The sequence below is a fragment of the Ambystoma mexicanum genome, chromosome 14 (assembly GCF_040938575.1).
Source record: "Ambystoma mexicanum isolate Mex_15411 chromosome 14, UKY_AmexF1_1, whole genome shotgun sequence".
Classification (NCBI taxonomy): Eukaryota; Metazoa; Chordata; class Amphibia; order Caudata; family Ambystomatidae; genus Ambystoma; species Ambystoma mexicanum.
The window spans coordinates 329292276-329312993 of NC_090940.1; the positions used below are offsets into that span (position 1 = coordinate 329292276).

The 20718-nt window shown below is 48.4% G+C and overlaps 1 protein-coding gene across 1 annotated transcript in view; it reads left to right on the plus strand.

The window, feature by feature from the left end:
- GNG2 (G protein subunit gamma 2) overlaps positions 1–20718 on the plus strand; it is a 373365-nt gene that overhangs the window by 262383 nt on the left and 90264 nt on the right. Inside the window, exon 3 of the mRNA XM_069637468.1 lies at positions 8035–8091. The gene's annotated coding sequence lies outside the window, so the exon portion shown is untranslated. The remainder of the gene's footprint in view (positions 1–8034; positions 8092–20718) is intronic.

A 20718-nucleotide genomic window follows, 5' to 3' on the forward strand; every position in this document is an offset into this window, starting at 1 on the left:
TTCACATGAGTAAATTCTCAAAAGCAATTAGAATTGCAAATTACTCAACTTTTGCTGTTTGCTTGTGAGTCGGCCCAGTGTGGCTGCTGCCAAGGGTTGATTCACAACGGTTCAGGGAAAGTTGGTAAATATTGTCCTTAAAACATATACAGTATCCGACTTATCCATTTTAAATGTAATGCATCACCTTTGACTATCACATGGAGCCCGAGCTTGGTAAAAGAAGTCCTGCGTCGATGACGTTGATGCGCCGTCCCCGAGGACCTCCTCCGACGGCCGACGTCACCTGATGTGATAAGTAGGACGCACGACGCCCATAGCCACAGTTCTGTTTTTTCTGCGAACGTGTTCACTTTGTGAATCTCGGTACGCCTCGACTCTTTGGAGTTTGCTGTTTTCAATTCTCGGTTCGTTGAACCTATTCGGTTTTTTGTGAAGACCTGTTCGTGGCGATGTCTACTTCGTCTTCAACCCCGCGTCCGGGCTTCAAGAAATTCAGGAACTGTGGGTCCAAGATGTCGGTCACGGACTCGCACGACGCCTGCCTCTGGTGCCTCGGGGAGCCCACGATACGGACGACTGTGTCGACTGCCAGTCGCTCACGGCAAAGGCCTTGCAGGAACGCAAGAAGAAGCTGTCGGTAGGTCGGGTGCCTAAGCCCCGGAAGTCGAGGTCTGTGGGGCTTTCGACGGATGATTCGAGGGGCGACTCTCCGCGTCATCGTCGGAAGTCCAGTGGGTCTCCTTCCAGGAGTCGGTCTCGCCACTCCTCTGCCTCTTCGAGGCATTCCCGGAAGCGCCGGCATCGGTCGCCTTCCTCTTCCGAGGACTCCGCCCGTCGGCGGGTCGCTTATCCCTCCATGCAAGCAACACCGGAGGAATGGGTTTCCTTCAGGAAGCAGATGCTAGCGATTCTTGAATTGCAGGGTACCAGTCCGCCCGCACCTCCGAGTGGGGTCAGTCTGCACCAGTCGAGAGACACCGCTCATATGCCTTTGGGCTCGGGTGGTCGGCACAGCTCGCGGGAGAGGTCCAGCTCAGACAAGGGTAGCCGTTCTCGCCATGCCCGTTCCAAGTCCCGGTCCTCGACGCGCTGAAGACCGCGTGATCCTGTGCCGTCTTCGAAGAAGACGTCGACGCCTGTGGCGCTGAGGTCGTCGACGATTTCTCTCGAGGCTCCGCCTCCGAGGGGTTCGTCGACGCCGTCGGCGCCTAGGTCGTCCAGAGACACGCTCGGAGCTCCGGCTTTGAGGCCTGTGTCGACGCCGTCGATGCTGGCAGCGCTGCAGCTGACGTCGACGCCGATTCGCTCAATGCTTTTTCTGTCGACGCCAGCGCTGACTCGTTTGGCGCCCTCAACGCCTTTCGAGGCGGTGGTGTCGGAGGGGCCCCGTGGCACGGGGTTAGCCCCTAGAAAGGCTCTGGCTAAGGAGGCACTGCTTTGGTCCCCAGAGGTCTTCCTCTCCCCACCTGGAGTACATTTCAGAGGGTGATGAAGGCTCTGATGACGACTTGGTTACGGTTACGGTTCCAGGTAAGCTTATCTCGGGCCATAGCCAGTTTGATGACCTGAGGCAGTCACTGCATGATGCCAGTGGACTGGACACCTCTCCGGAGGTGGAGTTTTGTTGGCCGGAGCCTGGCACTCATGCCGATTCTTCATATTGGCGCCTTATGTCTCGGGTCACCGAGTACTTGAGTTGGACAGCTCCCCCAGTGGAGTTCGTTCAGGATGATCTCACGGACATCCTAGATCTTGGTCCCCCCACTGACCCGGTTTTGCCGTTTCATATTGCTCTGCAGAGAAGGGTGGCGGCGGCTTGGACTGCTCCGGAGAGTCTCCCGGCAGTGGGCAAGTCTTTGTCGTGAAAATACCGTCCAGCCAGTAGCGACCCCTGCTACTTGTCCAGGCACCCCACTCCGGAGAGTTTGGTGGTGCAGGCGGCTACGGCCCCGGCAAAGCAGGCGTCGTATCCTACCATCCCTCCGGCTAGGGACGACAAACGTTTTGACGGCTGGCCGAAGAAAGTGTTTTCTTCAGGGGGTATAGCGCTTCAGGCAGCCAACTCCATATGTGCCTTGTCTCGTTTCACACACACTCTGTGTAACTGTGTTGCTTTAGCGGCTGAACGTTTTCCCGAAGGGGACGAACGGGATGGTTTCCTTGCTATGGTTCAGGATGGCAAGGATGCCATGTGTGAGGCCGTTCAGTCGGGTTGACATGGCAGATTGTGTCAGCCGGTCCATGGCGGCGAGCACCGTAATACGCAGGTTTGCGTGGTTGAGGAAGTCTGGGTTCGCTCCTGATGTGCAGTCCCGGCTCCTCAACATGCCCTTTTGACGGTGAACACCTTTTTGGCAGCAAGGCTGACGAGAGTCTTGAGAGGTTACAGACCTCCAAAGCTGCAGCGAAGTCGTTGGGCGCTGCAGTTCGTCAACCTCCGCCTTTTCGTCCTAGGGGACAGCAATGGAGGGGAGGTTCCTTTCGCTATTACTCGTCCTTCAGTAAAGCGAGAGGAGCTAGCAGTCAAAGAGGTCACCGTAAGAGTGCCAGAGGTGGAAACAAGGGTACTCGAGGTGCCAAGGCTGCTCGAGTTCTGGGCCATCCAGCAGGAAGTTTCAATCTCGGGTGTTCATCTGACCAGAGACGACAACGAGACGGCGGACGCTCTGAGCAGGCAGAGCATGGTCTCTCACGAGTGGGAGCTGGCTCAGGAGATTCTCCTGGAGATCTTCGCCCTTTGGGGGACCCCTCAAGTAGATCTCTTTGCCTCCAGTGTCAACCGGAAGTGCAAAAGGTTTTGCTCGCAGGAATTTCCTCCAAAAGGAGCCCTAGGAGACGTGTTTGTGGTGGAGTGGTCATTCCCACTGCTGTACGTGTTTCCTCCAGTCCCCGTCATCCCGCAAGTACTGCGGAGGTTACGGAGGTTCGGTTCCCGGATGATCCTCATTGCTCCGGCGTGGGCCCGGAGAACGTGGTACCCGGACCTTCTCGACTTGTCCATCTGCCCTCCACGTCGTCTTCCCTACCGAGGCGATCTGCTCTCACGGGAGGGGGGTCGGGTTCTCCATCCAGAGGTCATCTCCCTCAACCTTCACGCTTGGCTTCTGAAAGGTTGAGGCATAAGGATTGGGACCTCCCTGAAGACGTGATGGAGGTGTTGCTCTCGGCCAGGCGGCCAGCAACAAAGTCTCTGTACCGTTGCCGTTGGAGAAAGTTCTGCGACTGGTGCAGAGTTTAGAATGTGGATCCTTTTGAATGTGACATTCCCATGGTTCTGTCTTTTTTGCTTTCTTTGGCCCACAGGGGCTTGCAAGTGGGGACCATTAAAGGTTACCTGGGGCGCTGTCCATATTTAAGCACTCGTTTGAAGAGTGTTCCTATTTTAAGATTACTTGAATTTCTCAGTTTTTGAAAGGGCTCACTAATGTGTTCCCTCCGTCACCTTTTCTGGTGCCCGGTTGGGATTTGAACCTTGTTCTTAAGTTTCTTATGGGTGCTCCGTTTGAGCTTTTTCATTCTTGCCCTTTGAGACTGATAACTCTTAAAACTGTGTTTTTGGTTGCGGTTACTTCCGCTCGCAGAGTGAGTGATTGAGTTACAGGCACTTTCAGTTAAGCCACCCTTCACTGTGTTTCAAAAGGACAGGGTTGTCCTTAGAGTTCGTGCTTCTTTTCTTCCGAAGGTGGTTTCGGAATTTCATTTGAGCCAGAAGGTTGTTCTTCCGGCGTTCTATCCTCCTCCTCATCCTGGTAGGAAGAGGAGAGGCTCCATAGGCTTGATCCTAGGAGAGCGTTGAGCTTTTATATTTCGCACATGTCCCGGGTCAGAGTGGACGATCAACTTTTCACTGGTTACGCTGGAAAGCGTTTGGTACAAGCTGTGACGAAACAGACTTTGTCTCGTCGGATTATTTTAGCTATCTCCGAGTGTTACTGCTTGGCGGGTTAAGGACCCTCCAGCTGGCTTGCGGGCCCATTCTACCAGGGGAGTGGCTGCGTCTACTGCCCTGCAGAGGGGTGTTCCTATTTGTCACATCTGTGATGCAGCCACCTGGGCTTCGGTACATACTTTTGTACGTCACTACTCCCTCGATTCCATCAGAGGGCAGGATCTGGCCTTTGGCAAGGCAGTCCTATATTCCGCAATTTGATTGGGCATGCTAAATTTGTGTTCTAAATTCTTTTCCCACCTCCTTGCTTGGTACTGCTTTGGGAGTCTGTAATAGATATGGAATACGTCGGAGGACCCAATCCCCTTGAAGAACAAGTTACTTTCTTACCTGGTAATGTTCTTTCGATGGGATGGTCCGACGCCGTATCCCATATCGCTCCCTCCTTACCTTCCCCGCTGCAGAATTTCTTTTGCGATTGCAGCTTGCGTTCCGCAAGGCCTTGTGTGTCTGACTGGCAGAATACTGGTGGCACACGTTCTGGGAAAAAACTATTAACTGAGGCTATGGGCGTTGTGCGTCCTACTTATCACATCGGGTGACGTCGGCCGTCGGAGGATGTCCTCGGGGACGGCGCATCGACGTCATCGACGCAGACGCCGAAGATTTTCCGAAGCAGCACAGCTGTGGACATTACCTGTCATAGATATGGAATACGTCGTTGGACCATCCCATCGAAAGAACGTTACCAGGTAAGAAAGTAACTTGTTCTTCTAATTTTTTGTCTTTTGTCCACGATATGTGGATATTAAAGGACACGAATACCTCATCTAAAAAAACAAAATTCTCCTCCATCCTGACCCTCACTTCTGTATCTTTTGGTAATACCAGCTGAAGTTGTTGGTTCCTGGCAGTTCCTGCACATCTCACTGTTCCTGAGCCTCAGTCGTGGGGACAAGAGGGAGGACGTCGGGGGACTCCTGCACTGCACGGGATCGTCGGAAAACGCAAACGAAATTGAGTCACTTCAGTTCGAGTAGCTGTTCTTAAAGCACACAAGCTGGTGTCCTTCCCCCTGGTTAATCCTAGTCAGCTTCGAGAATGGTATCCAGGTGGCTTACGAGTTGATTGGTCCCACCAACTCAAAGTGAGAAGTCGTCCTTGAAGGGGCTTCTCTGTCGAGATGAACTTGGCAATTCGGACCTGCAGCAGGGCTTCACCGGCAAACCAACGGTGCAGGAGTTGCAGCAGCAGTCTTCTTCCAGCTCGTCTTCGGTTCTTTCGTTCCAGTGGTCGACTCTGCTTTCCAGTCCAAGAGACTCGCCTTTTAAACAGTTTTCTCCCTTTCATTCAAGCCTAGCTGTCACTCGCCCAGCAGGGTGGCTGTCCTTGCCGGACAGTCAGACAGCCAATCACGCTAGAGTGCATTTGGGTCTCCTAGGAGACTAAGCACAAGGCGTTTCGGGCACCTCCCACACTTCCTGCCCACCCCAGACACTCGGGCGCCAGAGGCGGTCTTCAGTCCTGAAGCCCGCCAAAGGCATATGAACAAAGGGACCAAACCTGGTTTGGCGCGCAGAGACAAACACTAGAAGGACCTTTCCAAAAAGAAACAGCGAAAAAAGAAGACCGGGACCTGTTTAAAAAAAGGGGCTTAAGGCGCCATCTTGAAAACATGGCTCCCGTGACTTTTAGCTACCAGCGTTCATGGTCGGGAAAAATCATGGTAGTTTGTTGTAAAACCACTGCCACCATCCTTTTCAATAGGAAAGGGTAGCATTTGACTGCTACATGAGTATTTAGACACAGGGGATACTAGTTAACCCCTCCAGCACTCCATTGTAAGATGGTGTGTGCTGGGTCTAGGAATTAAAAAAGACTAGTAAAGTCAATTTAACCTTACATTCTCTGGGAAACAGTAGTTTATCCCAGAGAAGGTATTTAAACCTTGTGACAGCCTAAAAGACGTCCCTGTGTCACTGCACTGAGGGTGCTGTGTGACACAAATAAACAAAGATGATGCCTTTGGAGTTCTCTAAAACTCCATGACCAAAAGAAATAAACACAGAAAACAAACAGAATTAAAAAGTACAGAATCCCAAAGTTCAGCAAAAGAGCTGGGGGTCTCTAAGGTAGAGAGGAAATGGCATATTTTGGGAATTCTCCCCAACAAGGGCTCACTGGTCTAGGCGCAGTAGTCAGACCCCACAGTCCACCCATCACAGGTCACGCAACCAGGATCTCAGCCCACAAAGGTTCTTTTGTACTGGCTCCTGTGTGCAGTTATTTTCACTTGGTTTCTCTTTGTCGGCCTCTTGGCTTTATGTGCAGTTTTACACTCTTCTGGCTTCTGGTTAGCCTCTTGGCTGTGCCAGAATGTGTCAAACATCTCTTGCCAGTCTTTGGCCTTGCTGCGCTGCATCAATCAATACAAGTTCACTTTGCAGTGGTCTTGTTCATGCCCCACATTTCTATGTCACTCTGTCACACTTGCGCTCTTTTCCATAAGGTGCTTTCACATGGGAACTTTCTCTTTTGGATGTCATCTGCTATTTGCTTTGCCCAAAACCTTTTATTTAATTCAGTATTCAATATGCTTAATTGCAAGGTTTCTTTCAGTTTGCTATTTAATATGCATTTGGCATGCTTAATTCCATGTTTTCATTCAGTTCGGGATTTAATATGCATTCCATATGCCTAAATTCAATTTTCCATTCAGTTTGGTTCTTCATTACCTATGCTCAGCCCGCTAAAAGGGCCCCAACTTTCGAGTGGCTTCCCTAACACTCACCGGTCCTCGGTGTTCCTCCCTGGCGGATCCTGCTACCTGCTTTCTGCTTCTCAGGTCAGTGGACTAGCGACTGCGAGCCCCACTCGCACACCGGGTGCTGTCTTCCACATACCGGCAACTTCACTGCTTCTACATGGACACAGACAGCGTCCTCCCTTCTTCCTGCTCACTTGCAGCTCCAGCTGCTCGCCTTCCAGTACGGAGGCTTCCACACCTGTGGCAGCCTAACAGCCAGACTGGCCTGGGTCTCAACAGGTCCTCTGGGACATTGGCCGGCGTCTTGGCTCCTTCTCAGGTTCCAGCATAGCTGACTCTCCATAAAAAGGGTCCCCTGCTGGTCTCTCCAACACAAGCCTCCCTGTTGCTAAACTTCATGCTGCTCTCTGCCTCTCCCTTTTATACACCTGCAACCACGTGACGGGTTGCAGATGTGGATTCTTAAATAGGCTTGCCTGATCATGATTAAAGGGACATGCCTGACCCTCAGAGCACTCTGCAGGCATCTTCCCCCTCCAAGTACTAGAATGGTTTGTTAGTTTTCATTACTCTGTCACCTCTTCCTCGTCCCAGTACTGTCAGAGGTAAAATGAGGGGAGCTGGTTTACAGCAGCCCATAAAGGCTGGGGGAGGTTTAGGTTGGTGTTCAATGTGGAAAAGGGAATGCCATGTATCTCCTGTGTGCACCCCAATCCCCATGCACCTGGAATTCTGACAAATTCAAGTCTTTGAAAATGTATAGAGACTTTCATTCTCCTTAGGTGGACGTCTTTGTCGCCTAATACTTATGAAACTACATTATTGTATGAGCACTGTCTAAAATAAAAAGTGCCACACATTAATGAAGAGTGTGGTAGCCCCTCGACTGAGGTCGAACGTGGTTCAAATATGGAATGTCTTCAACTCAGAAGGGTCTGCAACCATGTATTAGCTTACTGCACCCTTCACAGAGGTTGAATATCAATTTACATATCAGTCTAGTCCCACCCACAAGGGCAGTCCAGCACTGAAATGCTAGGCAATTCTACTCTGAACAAGAGTACCAACAGCAACCCCAGACACGTGTTTCAGCCTCATCAGTGAGGTGAAGCTGAACTTCTGGCACAGTGAACAAGAAGAGGGCCTCCCGGACCTTTTTGTGATCTTACATTACATTTATTGAAATACAACTAAACAAAACTTAAATTCGTTTTTTTATCCTGGGCATGTGTGCAATGTTGCTTGTTAGTTTCATAAATGTTCATTTTGCTGTTTCTAAATATCTTTTCATCACCATTTCTGCAATGTTTGAAGGGGAAATTGAATTTAATATTACCTTTCTGAATCTGTTGTAAAACCCTTTATCTTTTTTCAGGAAATAAAGAAGAGCACACAAGAATCCTTTGAAGAAAAACAGAAAAATTATATTCAGGTAAATATAAAACAAAGAAAAAGAAATTGCGTTTGTTCAAGTACAAGAATAACTGAAATGATTAGTTTGAGGCAATAAATAAATGTAATTTAGCAACGATTGGCAGTGTACCCTTTTCAAGATTAGCAATAGTCCCTAATGTATTAACCCCACATGGGAACTGTGGCCTTTAAATGATTATAACAGGATATTCCCAAAGGATATTCCCAAAGGGTATCAATCCAAATATGTATATATTTGCACCTTCAAAATCACTGCACATCTATGTGTCTTTTGCTAATATCATATGATACTTCAGTGACTACATCTGTGTGTGAACAATAGTTGTATTAGGCACCAGCCGCAATGTCTTGAAGTGCCCTCTTTTCATCCTGTGGATGTGGGACAACTTCATGACATTGGATTCAATGGTAAATTCCCACCTTTCATTGAATCCTATGGGCACGGGGTCCCATTTGTAACAAGGCAGTCAAAGAACTGATGATACATCGTGGGAGCGGTTGAATGCCAGGGCCATGCTCATAGAGGTAATTATGGGATGTGGCAGGGCAGTCTTGGAACAGTAACAAGGCATGCATGTAACTGTCTACCATACTGCTTATATTTTATACATTCTCCTCACAGCACTCATTCTCTTATGCAATATCCAGTGCTTCTGAGAGGGACATGGTAGTAAAGTATGTGTATAGCCACTCGAAATGATTATCCCTTTTGTGCTGGCTCCTTTTTGCTTTAATACATTGGATATTTCTAATGTTATGCAACTCCTGACGCTCTATTCATCCAGTCCATACATGTTTACCTATGGAGCCTCGTGCAGCAGGACTTGTGGGCTTAATGAATATGGATGTAAATCGCACACTGCAAATCAAATTCTGCAATCAAGTGCAGAGGAGTAATTTTTCCAAAAATGTTGAGGAGTTAATGCCACCTACATTTTAACGTATTGATCTGCAGATCCCGGGCAAAGGCGTTTTCCAGAGCCAACTAGTTCATTTACAGTAAGAACATGTGCTGCTGCTTCAACATGGAGTGCGCTCACAATTAAAACACAGTATGCCATCACATAGAGCAGAACGTAAGACCTGCTTAGCCAGCTGCTCCATCTTGCCCTAGTGTGGCCTTGTAGCATAGTTGGACGATCCGCAGGGTTTGTGAAATGGAACCCGGTGCCTGTAGTCAAGGGTGTGTGGTTGCACTAGATATTGTGTGGACCTTTGTGGGAGGTGTGTCTTGGTTCCAGCAATGTGTCCTGCCTGTGATCCAGTGTCTGTCTCTACCGCTAGAGCGATCCGGTTTTGGTGCAAAAGTTGTAAGGTGAAGGATTACAGCAGGACATTCTCATTGTAGGCGTATTGGATAGGAACGTTGACTACTGAAATATGATTTCAAATAAACTATATTGGACTGGCAAAACACCATGCAATTTTACTTACTGCACCACTTGGCGCACATTACAATTTCTAAATGCTCCCATTATACACACTGTATTACCGTTACCGCCACTTGGTCTGGCGGGATTACAAGTTGCGATGGCAGTGTAAGTTCCCATTTATTTTGATATCCCTAGGACTCCATGGGGCATTTTGGCAGAATTACCATGGCTGTAATTGTGCCAGTGGTAATTCTGCCAAAATCGGCCAGAAAGTAGGCGGATTTACCTCCAGCTCATAGCTGGAGGTGAACCCTCCAACTTTCCACCAAACATATAGTTGGGCATGCGGTAATGTGGCAGTATACAGTAATACCATCACATTTTACCCACACCGCCCAACTTGTAATGAGGCATCGTCTTTCAACAGTTAACTCTCAATTATCTCAAATACTGAGATAAGCGTAGGCGATGGATTGCTGACAATTAAACCCATCAACAGTCTCCCAGCATGCTTTGTTAATGAAAACCCCCTGGTAAACCTTTCAGGAGCAGGTTGTTGCACTGGAAGTCAGTTCAGTTCTCTCGAAGCATGAGCTGAAAGCATAAGGGGATACTTTGCTTCCAGCCAGCCGTGTCCCGCAGCTATGACGTTGCCATACTGCCTGGGCCGGCAGAGAGAAGAGGCGAAACCTCAACACCAAGACTGCCTTGCAGTTACACCTAAAAAAGGAATCCTGCAAAAGACGAGGAGGAAGACTGGCTGTCCCGGAAATTTGAGGGGGGCAATCGCCATCACCAGGGACCCCCCACCGGCACCAGCTCCCTGCCTCCTATAATTACGGTGTGAAAAGGAGATGGATGGATGATCGGAGAGGGGCTTGGCACTATAATATAATCTAACAATACAATTAGGCGGTGATTGTACATGTAGCCATGGCTTAGCCATGTTTCCACCACTCTATTGTGGTTTAATGTAATTGTTACATTATTAACCTATTATGGAAAATTATGTCTAAGACCCTAAAATACAGTGAACTAGTTCTGATGAGATGACCATTCAGCGATTCTAGGGGTATTTTTTAATTCAACAAAAATGAAAGTGCCTTTTGGTAAATTAGCTAGAATTGGGATTGGAGATTTGTTTTCGAACCATTCCTAGTACTCATGATGATCAGACAGTATGTCATTGGATGATCTCATTCCATTCCATTGTATTTGACAGAGCTCAGTCTACAAAGCATCCACCCTCAATGGAGGCCTCCTGATGCTACAAAATGCAAATGACAAAGCACACAAAGGGAAGCTAAAACAGAAAAACACCAGCACATAAGACCTGAATTATAATGCGGGATAATAAATGCTACACCACATATGAGGCCCTCAACACATAGCTAAGGCCAGTCCCCCAAAGCCCTCAGGGAAGACTTGAGCAAATCTACTATCATTTCAACAGTGCCTACGCCACAAGTGCATATGAGTATGCGCGAGGCATAAAAGATGGAGCAGTCCCACAGGCCAGTCTCTGGATTGGAAACTGGGCAGCGGGACAAAATCCACCCACCTGACCGGTTGCAGAAGTCCTCCAGAGCCTGCTGAAATAGAGGGAACACATCAAGGTGAAAGTGGCCCTCCTGCTATACCCAAAGGGACCAACTGAAGCGAAAGGTGAAGTCCAGCAATACGGCCTCAGGGAGAGGGGCACTTGGAAGCCCCCCATGAGGGGCCGCATCTGGAAGATGGTCTCATAGTCCATACAAAATGAGGAGCCGCTGCAGAAATAACCAAGTGGGGTACGATGAGGGCAAACCACTAGGTAACCCCCACCCTCCCAATTCCACTCCAGTTTCCTCCTGCGCAAACACTCCCATTCTCCTGATGGTTGCAGGTATCACAAAAGTACCAAAAAACTGATGAGGCCGCTAGTTCAGAAAGCCATTGAACCCTCGCAGGAAGAGGAAGTCTATAGCCACAACGTTCCCGTTGAGATCATCCCTGCCGTCTAACAAGACAGAATACATATCCTGAATCCATCCCTTCATGGTCTGGTGGACGTAAGTAACAAACATTCTAGCACCCGCCTGGCTCAACAACACCAGAGCGAGCAGAGCAATCAGACCAAACTTGCTGTGAGTCAGCAGTCGCCTGCATTCTCGTCTGCTCCAGTGCCCATACTTGCGGCACGACGCACGCAGTTTCAGTGCCAGCTTCACCTCCTTCCTCCATGGAACAAGAAGCCAATATATATCAGTTTGTATCGCTCTACAGGTAGGGAGAAACGGTCCCTGTGCATGAGGATTACTGCAATAGTTTAATTGAAGGACTTCCAGGGGGTATGATACCCAGTGCTGGAAATGGAAAAATTGTACTGGGGGAACTGTCACCTCTTTGTAGGGGTGGGGCTGTGGGAAGGAGGTGGTGGGGCAAAGGGGCGTGGCCCCCCAGCCAGATTGTGCAACACAGTATCTCCTCATAGAACCCATCCTGGCGATTTGCATAAAAGAAAAACTCCTTGTGGGAACATAATGTCCACAATTTTAAATGTTAAACATGTCTTAGAGTGATTCAGTAAGAAACCCTTTTAAGCGAATAATAGACTCTTCTGTTTTGATAGGTCACAGCATTCACCATAATAAAGAGATGTCTGTAATTTTCAGGACATATATACCAGTTTGGACAGCTGCAACACTATGAGTCTTTGGCAGTTTCTGCATGCAGTCTCCAGGGCTGAGTCTTCTGAAAGCTCTTGAAGAGGGGGTTACTCATGCGAGCAGACCGCTTACAGAAGACTAGGCAGGCTCTGTGCGGTGTCTGCTTGTTGAGGCGCAGGATCTGGATGAGTCTTGTGCTAGCTGCTGATACTGAGGAGGGAGCGGCACTCCAGCATCTGTTTTCTGCCAGACCACCGCTCCGTCTTGTTCAAGCCCATTCCCTGCACTGATGACACCTTGTTAAAAACGTGAGTTCTGTTCTCCCAGAGTCCAATGTAATAAACCATGAACCCCGCACCCACATCACGTTTCTAAATCATGCCAGTCTCCTCTCACATCTGAGAGCTGTTATATTGTTCTTTAACCAAAGCAAAGAAATTCCGTTTATCAGCTGCAGAAGAAATGGGTATGCCACACTGCTGGTATTCAAAACGACAGCTTTGAGGTTTACCAGCACATAGCTGACACGACTACCCAACTCAATGAAGCATCTTACCTGTGCAAGAAAGCAGATATATTCCAGAAGAAATGTAATGCAAATAGAGGTGCACTCTTCTGGTCTCTGGTTACCTCCCCTGTACTCTTTAGGACAGTTCATGCATTCCTCATATCCTGGAGTTAACAAAGGGGGACTGGGAAACCTCATTGCTCTATTCAATTTGTTATGGGTAGTCGTGTTTAGTCGTTTCAAATTGGAGTTTTGCTGGTCGGCCATAAAGTCACATTTGCCCAAAACTTATGCTGGATGGGTTACATTTCAAACACAGGAAGCATGATAATGAGCTGTGCATTTACCAAAAACTATAGAGCTGTGTTTACAGTGCACTTCTTACTAGTCGAGATGGTAGAATAGTTGGGCTGACTTTTACCAATAAGATAAACATATAAGCTGGAACCTCTGCCTTTGTTTATTTTGGGCGATTTCATCAGTTGTTTTTTTCCTTTTTTTCCTATTAAAAAGGAAAAAAACAAATCCCTGTTCTTTTTAGTATATCCGTTCTTACAATTTCAGGTCTAACCCAGTGTCATCTGTTAAAGTGTATAGTTTAAATCCCCCATTCCCAGGCCCTACACAAAACTCAGCCTTTTTTCAGTTATGTCATGGGCGTCCCGATTACAGAAACTTTGCACCAGTACACGTGCAAAGTTGCACGGTGTTAGCACTATCGCAAAGTTCCCCTATTTCTAAACACATTGGGACATACTAGAAAACCATTGCACCATGAAAAGTACAGTTTGGCCGGTTCTGAGCACCAGGGCAAACACCTTGCACCTGTTAAAGAGACTGGTACCTGATAATTTTGCAAGGTATTTACATTTTCCATGCAATCTGAGCAAAGAATTACTTATTTCTGCAACTTTGCATGCTATTGTCTTTGTGATAGGAAATTAGCAATAATGTATTTTTACATCAGATGCGTCAATTGCATTTATTTGTTTTGGGGTAGATTTTTCCTTTAATCACTAGTAATGAGCATTTTCATTTATGATAATCCAGAGGTAAATCATAGTGGGAAACAGAGTTTACAAAGTCCAAGAACATCTCATCTCCCCTGTTGAGATCACAGTTTGCATTAATTGATCATGACATAATACCCACATACCACCATGCTCGCAAATTCCAAACTTGCTCTTTGAAGTTGTATACCATTCAACACAGTGTTGTTTCTTTGTTACAAGCCATTCTACTGCATCATTCAGGCTAATTGCGCTGCTCAATGAGTCGATCCTGTCTTTTCTGCCATCACCCTCTTTGGCACCTTCAGCTCTGATGACCAGAATTATTGCAGGAGACAGTAATGCAGTACAGGGAAATGATAGGGATCAAAATAATTAATTCATCAGTGTGATGTTACCAGATCGTTATTTTAGGCACACTGAAGTCACATGAAAACATGTTTTATCAAAGGCGCAGTTACTTTTTTCGAAGGCAGCATGTGCAGATTTTATTAAAATATCTAATATAAAAAGCTGCTTATTATATTAAAACCAAAATTACATGAAAACGATTTATTTGGTAAACTAAATATTCACGTGATCTCTGGATGAAAGCAGATTTGTTTATTGAAAACTGATAATGATTAGCAGGTGTAACATGGAACCTTAAAGCTATATTAAAAAAATGCTATAGCGGACCAAATACACACATGTCCTCATATGCCTTGAAAACAAAAAGCAAGTAAGTATGGCTAGCAACCATGCAATGAGGCCGCTCTTTTTGTAGGCTCCCACCAGATCCTTTCCAAATACTCTTAAAAATTGCCCGTTCAGAGTCCGAGACAAGGGAAGAGCTGCATGAGCACCCTGACTTGGATGGTGTTGTCGCCGCTGAAAAAGCAGAACATTAAGAAGCGAAATCGATCGCAGAGACCCTGGAGACAAGATGGCGGCCGCTACTTGTACGCAGGCCAATTAACTGGAGTGGAGGTGACGGTGGCTGACCGGAGGTGTGCCTGTTCTTGGATACAGGGAACCAGAAAGAGCTGACAGAGGAACCGGGGAAGAGGCCTGCTGGCTGGCGAGAGTGGGGGTACTGCCTGAGATTTAGGGTATGCGGTGGGTGTGGCACGGCGCTGAGGGGAGCCGGGAAGAAGAGGAAAGCTTCCCGACGTGTCGGGCATTGTTGGAGTCCCCCCACCCCCCCAAAACTCCACGACCAGTGCCGAGACAAAGAAGGGTGAGGGACACGCACACTCCGGTCATCAGCCGTGTCAGCTGGATTGTTGATCGAAGGACTACGGTGTGTCCCTAGAGTGACAGCCCTGAGCGGCATGAATGGCGCAGCTTGCTGTCCCCTGGGTGCCTGCAGAAGGGGAGCGGCCCTGGGGAAGCCAGAGATTAGAGGAGGCAGAGCGCTTTGGAACACCCTCCCCTGGCTATTGGGAGGGGGTGCCTAACTATAAATGTGGGGTGGCCCACCTGCCCCTAAGCGAGCTGCATCGAATCCAGGCTGGGTGGAGCTGGGACCCCTCACATAGTGAAATGTTGCGGGGTCCCTAAGAAGGGCCAAGATAACGACTGTCTAAAGATATTGGAGGTGAGAGCCCCCCCGTCCCTCAACTGCTAGCGGGATGACTGGAGGGAACTAGACCTTGCCGGACCTTCCTTTTGCTGGGGGCAGGATTTCGGCTCAGGCCGGAGTGCTGGTGCCATAGTGGCGGTCGACCCAAGCGCAGGAATCGGAGCAAATCGCCTCTGCTTGGCTTTGAAGGCTGCATTGGCCCGAGAGACAGCGGGCCAGCTATTTGCAAAGCAAGGGTGGGGTGCGCTTGGGTATGACCTTCACCCAGACACTAGAAAACATCTCACAAAGGGAGGAGACTAATACTACTGGAGTGGCTGTTGTGTTGCATTTACTTGCCCGGTGAGCCAACTGTTTCCCTGCACCCAAATGCCAAAAAAAGCACCATCGGAGCAAGGGCAGACAAACAGTGATGACCGATGCTTATGCCCGTAAGGACGGTGCCGGCATAGAGAAGATGCCAGAAACATCAGAGAAGAGTGAACCCAGGCGCTTGACGGGTCCGCAAAAGTAGAGCCATATTCTTGAGGCCATTGCATCACCAAAAAGTGGACATGGTAATAGTGGACGTCGAAATGTTAAGACAGGATGTGCGCGCACTATTAGATCGGATTGGGACGGTGGAGACACAAGTGCGAGAAAGTACGTCCAACATCACGTCCGCTCAGGCGCAGGTGTCGGAGCGGATGAATAGGGTCGGCATTCTGGAGCACAGGGTGGAGTACTCGGAGGGTCGAGCTCGAAGGAATAATACCAGAATCCTTGGGTTGCCTGAGGGAGAGAAGGGAAATGACCCAACCACTTGTGTTGAAAATGTACAATTACAGGAGATGGGCCCCAGAACGCTGACACAGGGCTTTACGGTGGAAAGAGCGCACAGGTCATTGGCTCAGAAGCCACCCCAGGAGCTCCTGCAAGGCCCTTGATAGCAAAGATCATGAACTTCAAGAACATGGAATGAATCCTGGCCTTTTCTAGAGTGGTAGGGAGCATTGTGCAGGCGTCTGCGAAACTGGCAATATACACGGATTATACAATGCTAGCACAGGGCTATGTTTGGTACCATGAAAGAAAGACTATGTGGGGCAAATATCTGCTAAATGTTCATCTATCCAGCAAAACTCAAGGTGATACACCATAGCCAATCCCCATTTATGGATGGACGACATGGGCATAGATCAGCTTCCGGAAAGAAGATACAACGCCCTGACATCGCAATCTTGTAGGTGGAGGTACATTACCCCCAAGATAACTGCTTAGGGCAAACGTGTGTTATACTAGGCTCGTTCCGACTGTACGCAGCATGCTGAATCACTGTTGACACAGGAAGTAGCCTGTGTTGGCAGCTGGAACACCCTCATTGACTTTATTTTGGATGCCTGTTTTGTGGCATCACCCTGTTGTATGCTGCCCCTGGTGTGGGAGGAGGGAGCGGGTGATGCCGGGGGGCTTGGGTGACCGTTTAGCCGCTGGTCTTTGGGTTGAGGGCCAAAGAAGAGGTTTTGTTTAGGTTTTCCTCAGCCTTGTTCACCTCTAAATGGTTTTGAGAGCGCAGTTGCGCTTGCTGTTAAGTTTCTAGGTGTTTGGAATGACAAAGGGAACCCAAGCACAATGGCAAAGAGTCTGTTTAACATTTCCTTCTCACAGGATGCTAGATTATGGGAGGTTGGGTTTGTGGTTAATAAATCGGGTAGTTATTTGGAGGGAAAGGGTGGGCAAATCTTGGGTCTGGGGCGTTTTGTTTCATTACCCTTGAAACAGTCATTCAAGTCTGTTGGAAAGTGGCTTGCATAGCATTTGTGGGTAGAACACACAGGCTGCAACAGACATGGAGAGGTTTGGCCATTTAATAAGTGGTGGGCCTGCGGCAGGAGAGCGATGTGGGCAGCTTAGATCAGCTGGAGGAAAAAAACACAGGTGGTGGGGGAAGCAGGGAGATCATGGCAGATTTGACTGCCGGTCAGTGGAAATTGCAGAGGCTGGCCAGGATGGAATTTGATGGCTATTAACCTACACATAGCCACATGGAATGTCAGAGGACTCAATACTGTTTTCAAAAGGCGCAGGGTACAGACCTAGCAGAAAAGAAAAAAAGATACATGTTGCACTATTGCAAGCAACGCATCGAACTGCAGACCGACGGGAAGTATTAAGCAGGAAATGGGGAAGGAAGATGTATGGCTCCAGTTTTCAGGTTATGCGATAGGTGTGCTAATATGGATTGCGCGATGGTCCCCTTCCGAAAATTGGATTTTAATCAGGATGATGAAGGTATGATGGTATTGATGCATGGATTATTGAAAACGGACATGTATGCATTATAAACACATACGTGCCTAAAAGTGACGTCACAATATTCTTCAAGTCCCTCTACACCAAGCTAGCTGAGCTCCAGGGAGCAATATGGGTGTGGGCGGTGGGGGGGATTGCGGATTTAAACTACACACTTATTCCCATGGTGGATAGCTCGGATGACAAATACAGATGCCCCTCCCCCCCCCTGCGAGAGCTTTGAACAATATATTGGGGAACTTCAGGTTTGGTCGACATATGGAGGGGAATTCACAGAGACGCAAGGGGATATTCACGTTATGGGGCACCCTTGGAGGTTTACACTCGCCTATACTATTTGTTCATCGGGCAGGACACCGCAGGGGAGTTCGTGGAGGTGGAGTACAAAACCATGGTTCTTTCTGACCATTCTCCATTGATTGCCACCTGGCAGCAATCTTTTCCCAGGCCCCTACCCATATCTGGTGCCTCCATGTAGAAGCTTTACAGGATGGGGTATTCAGGGATTATCTTGAGGAGAATATTTTGAAATAAACATGGGTAGTGTCAAGGAGAGTGGCGTTTTGTGGGATGCTTTTAAGATGGTTATGAAAGGAGGAGCTATTGGGAAGATGGGACTGCTTAGGAAAGAGATACTAGAGGCTCTGGAGGGAGTTGAGACAGAGATTGAACTGCTTGAGCGAAGCTGGGTAATGGAGGGTGACGTGGAGGTACGCCTACTAGCCATGCAACAAAAATGTATCCAGGAATGGGAAAGACTCTGCAAATTTGATTGTGAAATATATCCAAAGAATGCATGCGGAAGGAGATAAGCCGGGCAGACTGCTGGCGTGGCTGTGCAGTAGGAAAGAACCCAGGGCAATGTTGTGTGCCGTACGAGGTGAGGGGGGGAGATCTTGTAACCACACAGGCTGTGATAAATGAAAGGTTCTCCAGGTACTACTAGACTTTGTACTCTGCGAGACGGGTGGATAGTGACAGAGAAATCACAGAAGCCTTGGTCGAGATGGGGTTGCCCTGGCTATATTAGGCGGACAGACAGGACGCCCGGCTCACGGTAGAGGAGATTGAAGCGATCATGCAGTCACTGCCAACAGGCAAGGCCCTAGGGCCACATGGCCTGCCGGGCAAATTTTATAAGACTTATGCCGCGACACTCGCACTGAAATTACTGGAATTGTGAGGAGGAATGGGATACAGGCCACCTACCAAGGAGTATGTGAAAATCTGTGATTGTACCAATACTTTAAACCGGGCAATCCTCCTCAGAATTGCGGCTCTTATAGGCCGCTGTCCATGATTAACCAGGATTATAAAATACTCACTGCCCTACTAGCAAACAGATTGAAGGAGGTGATTAGCCGCTTGATACACGCTGCCCAGACAGGGTCTGTGCCGAACAGAAGCACTGCATGGAACTTAGGGCGGCTACATCATGTAATGGACGGTGCCAGGAAACTAGGGATGGACTGTGTGGTGGCCTCCCTGGACGCAATCAAAGCGTTTGGCTCAGTTAAATGGGACTGGCTGCATGCAGAGCTGAAGCAATTTGGGATAGAACAGTTCCATAGATGGGTGGAGCTGCTGTACACGTGACCGCAAGCTAGAGTGAGGACTGGGAAACAGACATCTGAGGAATGGTAGCTGCACAGAGGTGCCAAACAGAGTTGCCCGCTATCTCTGATGATTTTTATATTTGCGCTGGAGCCGCTGACAGCCTTCCTGCGCCAAGATTATGAAGAAGCTGGGATAATGGTGGGAGGGATTAGACACTTGATCTCAATGTATGCAGACAATATGCTGGTCTATGTGCACTCGCCAGCTGAAAACTTACCACATAGACTAGATGTCATAGACCAGTTCGGAGATCTCTCTGGTATCCGTGTGAGCAGGGAAAAGTCTCGCCTGGTCCCGCTTGCAGATCTTGTTGGGTTGAATATGGCTAATTTACCTGATCTTGGGCTGCAGTGGCAAGTGGAGACTTTCCGGTACTTGGGGATCAATATCAGACACGAAATGTCTGCAACCCATAAACACAACACGCAAAGGGCCTTGGAGGGCATCTATGGGTCAGTGTAATAACCAGTTTCATTGATGGGCAGGGGCGCCCTGCTTAAAATGGTTGTCACCCCCCTGCTATATCACTTCACCCCACCTGCTGTATCACTTCACTAGCATCCCATATAATATTCCCCAAAAAGTTTTTTGCAGATCTGAATTCAAAAGCACATAGCTTTTTATGGGGTAACGGCAGGTGTAGGATTGCACTAACTACTTTGCAGGCAGATTACTCTCAAGGCGGTATACGGCTACCCAGTTTGAGCTGTATTACCTGGCAGGACAACTACAGTTAGTGACTGGCTGGGTGGCGGATAAGACCACACTGGACTCGGGGCTCATGCAGCAGTTAACTGGACGATATTTTTTGAAAGAGGGCCTGTGGACAAGAGACTTCAATGTAACGATGATGCCCTGGCTCATGCAATTGGGTGTGATATTATGACATATGTTATGGAAGCTGGTAGGGGTTGTGAACCCATACTCTCCAAACATCCTGGTGGTAGTTCTCGTAGGGAAGGGCCGAGACTCCAAGCTGCAGATAAGACAGCATAGGGAGACTGACGATATAGCCACCATAGGGGACTTACAGGTCGAAGGGAAACTGGTGGATTTTGGAACATTGATGGAAAGCACAGGCATACACATGGGTCAGTTTTTGATACACCAGACCCTGGTCAGGAACATACAAGAGACATGGTCAGAGTTTAAGGAAGGCATGGAGGGAGACGAGGTGCTAGACACGCTGCATGATGTAGCTGAGGGCGGACACACAGTCTCCAGATTATACGAAACACTGTTCTATACGTGAGACATTGGGACACTAAGTGCGTTTGATCCAGATATTGGAACAGAGTTAACTGAAGCAGAGTGGCTGCGTGCACTGGCGTACACCAAGCAAGTGTCGAGACACTCCAGGTTTAAGCTTATTCAGTTGTATGTCTTGCATAGAGCCCATCTGACTCCTTACAGGATTTCCAATTTAAGGGTGCAAGTGTTTAAAATTGTCCGAGGTGCGATGAGTCTTCGACGTCTTCCGTATGTTTGGTTCTGTCCAGTTATTGGCAGATTCTGGCAGGAGGTGGTGGCCAGTGCTGGTTGCGCAGGGATAATGATGCAGACTTGATCCCCTAAAGCATGCTTGCAAGGCATATACCCTAGAAGCGAAGGGA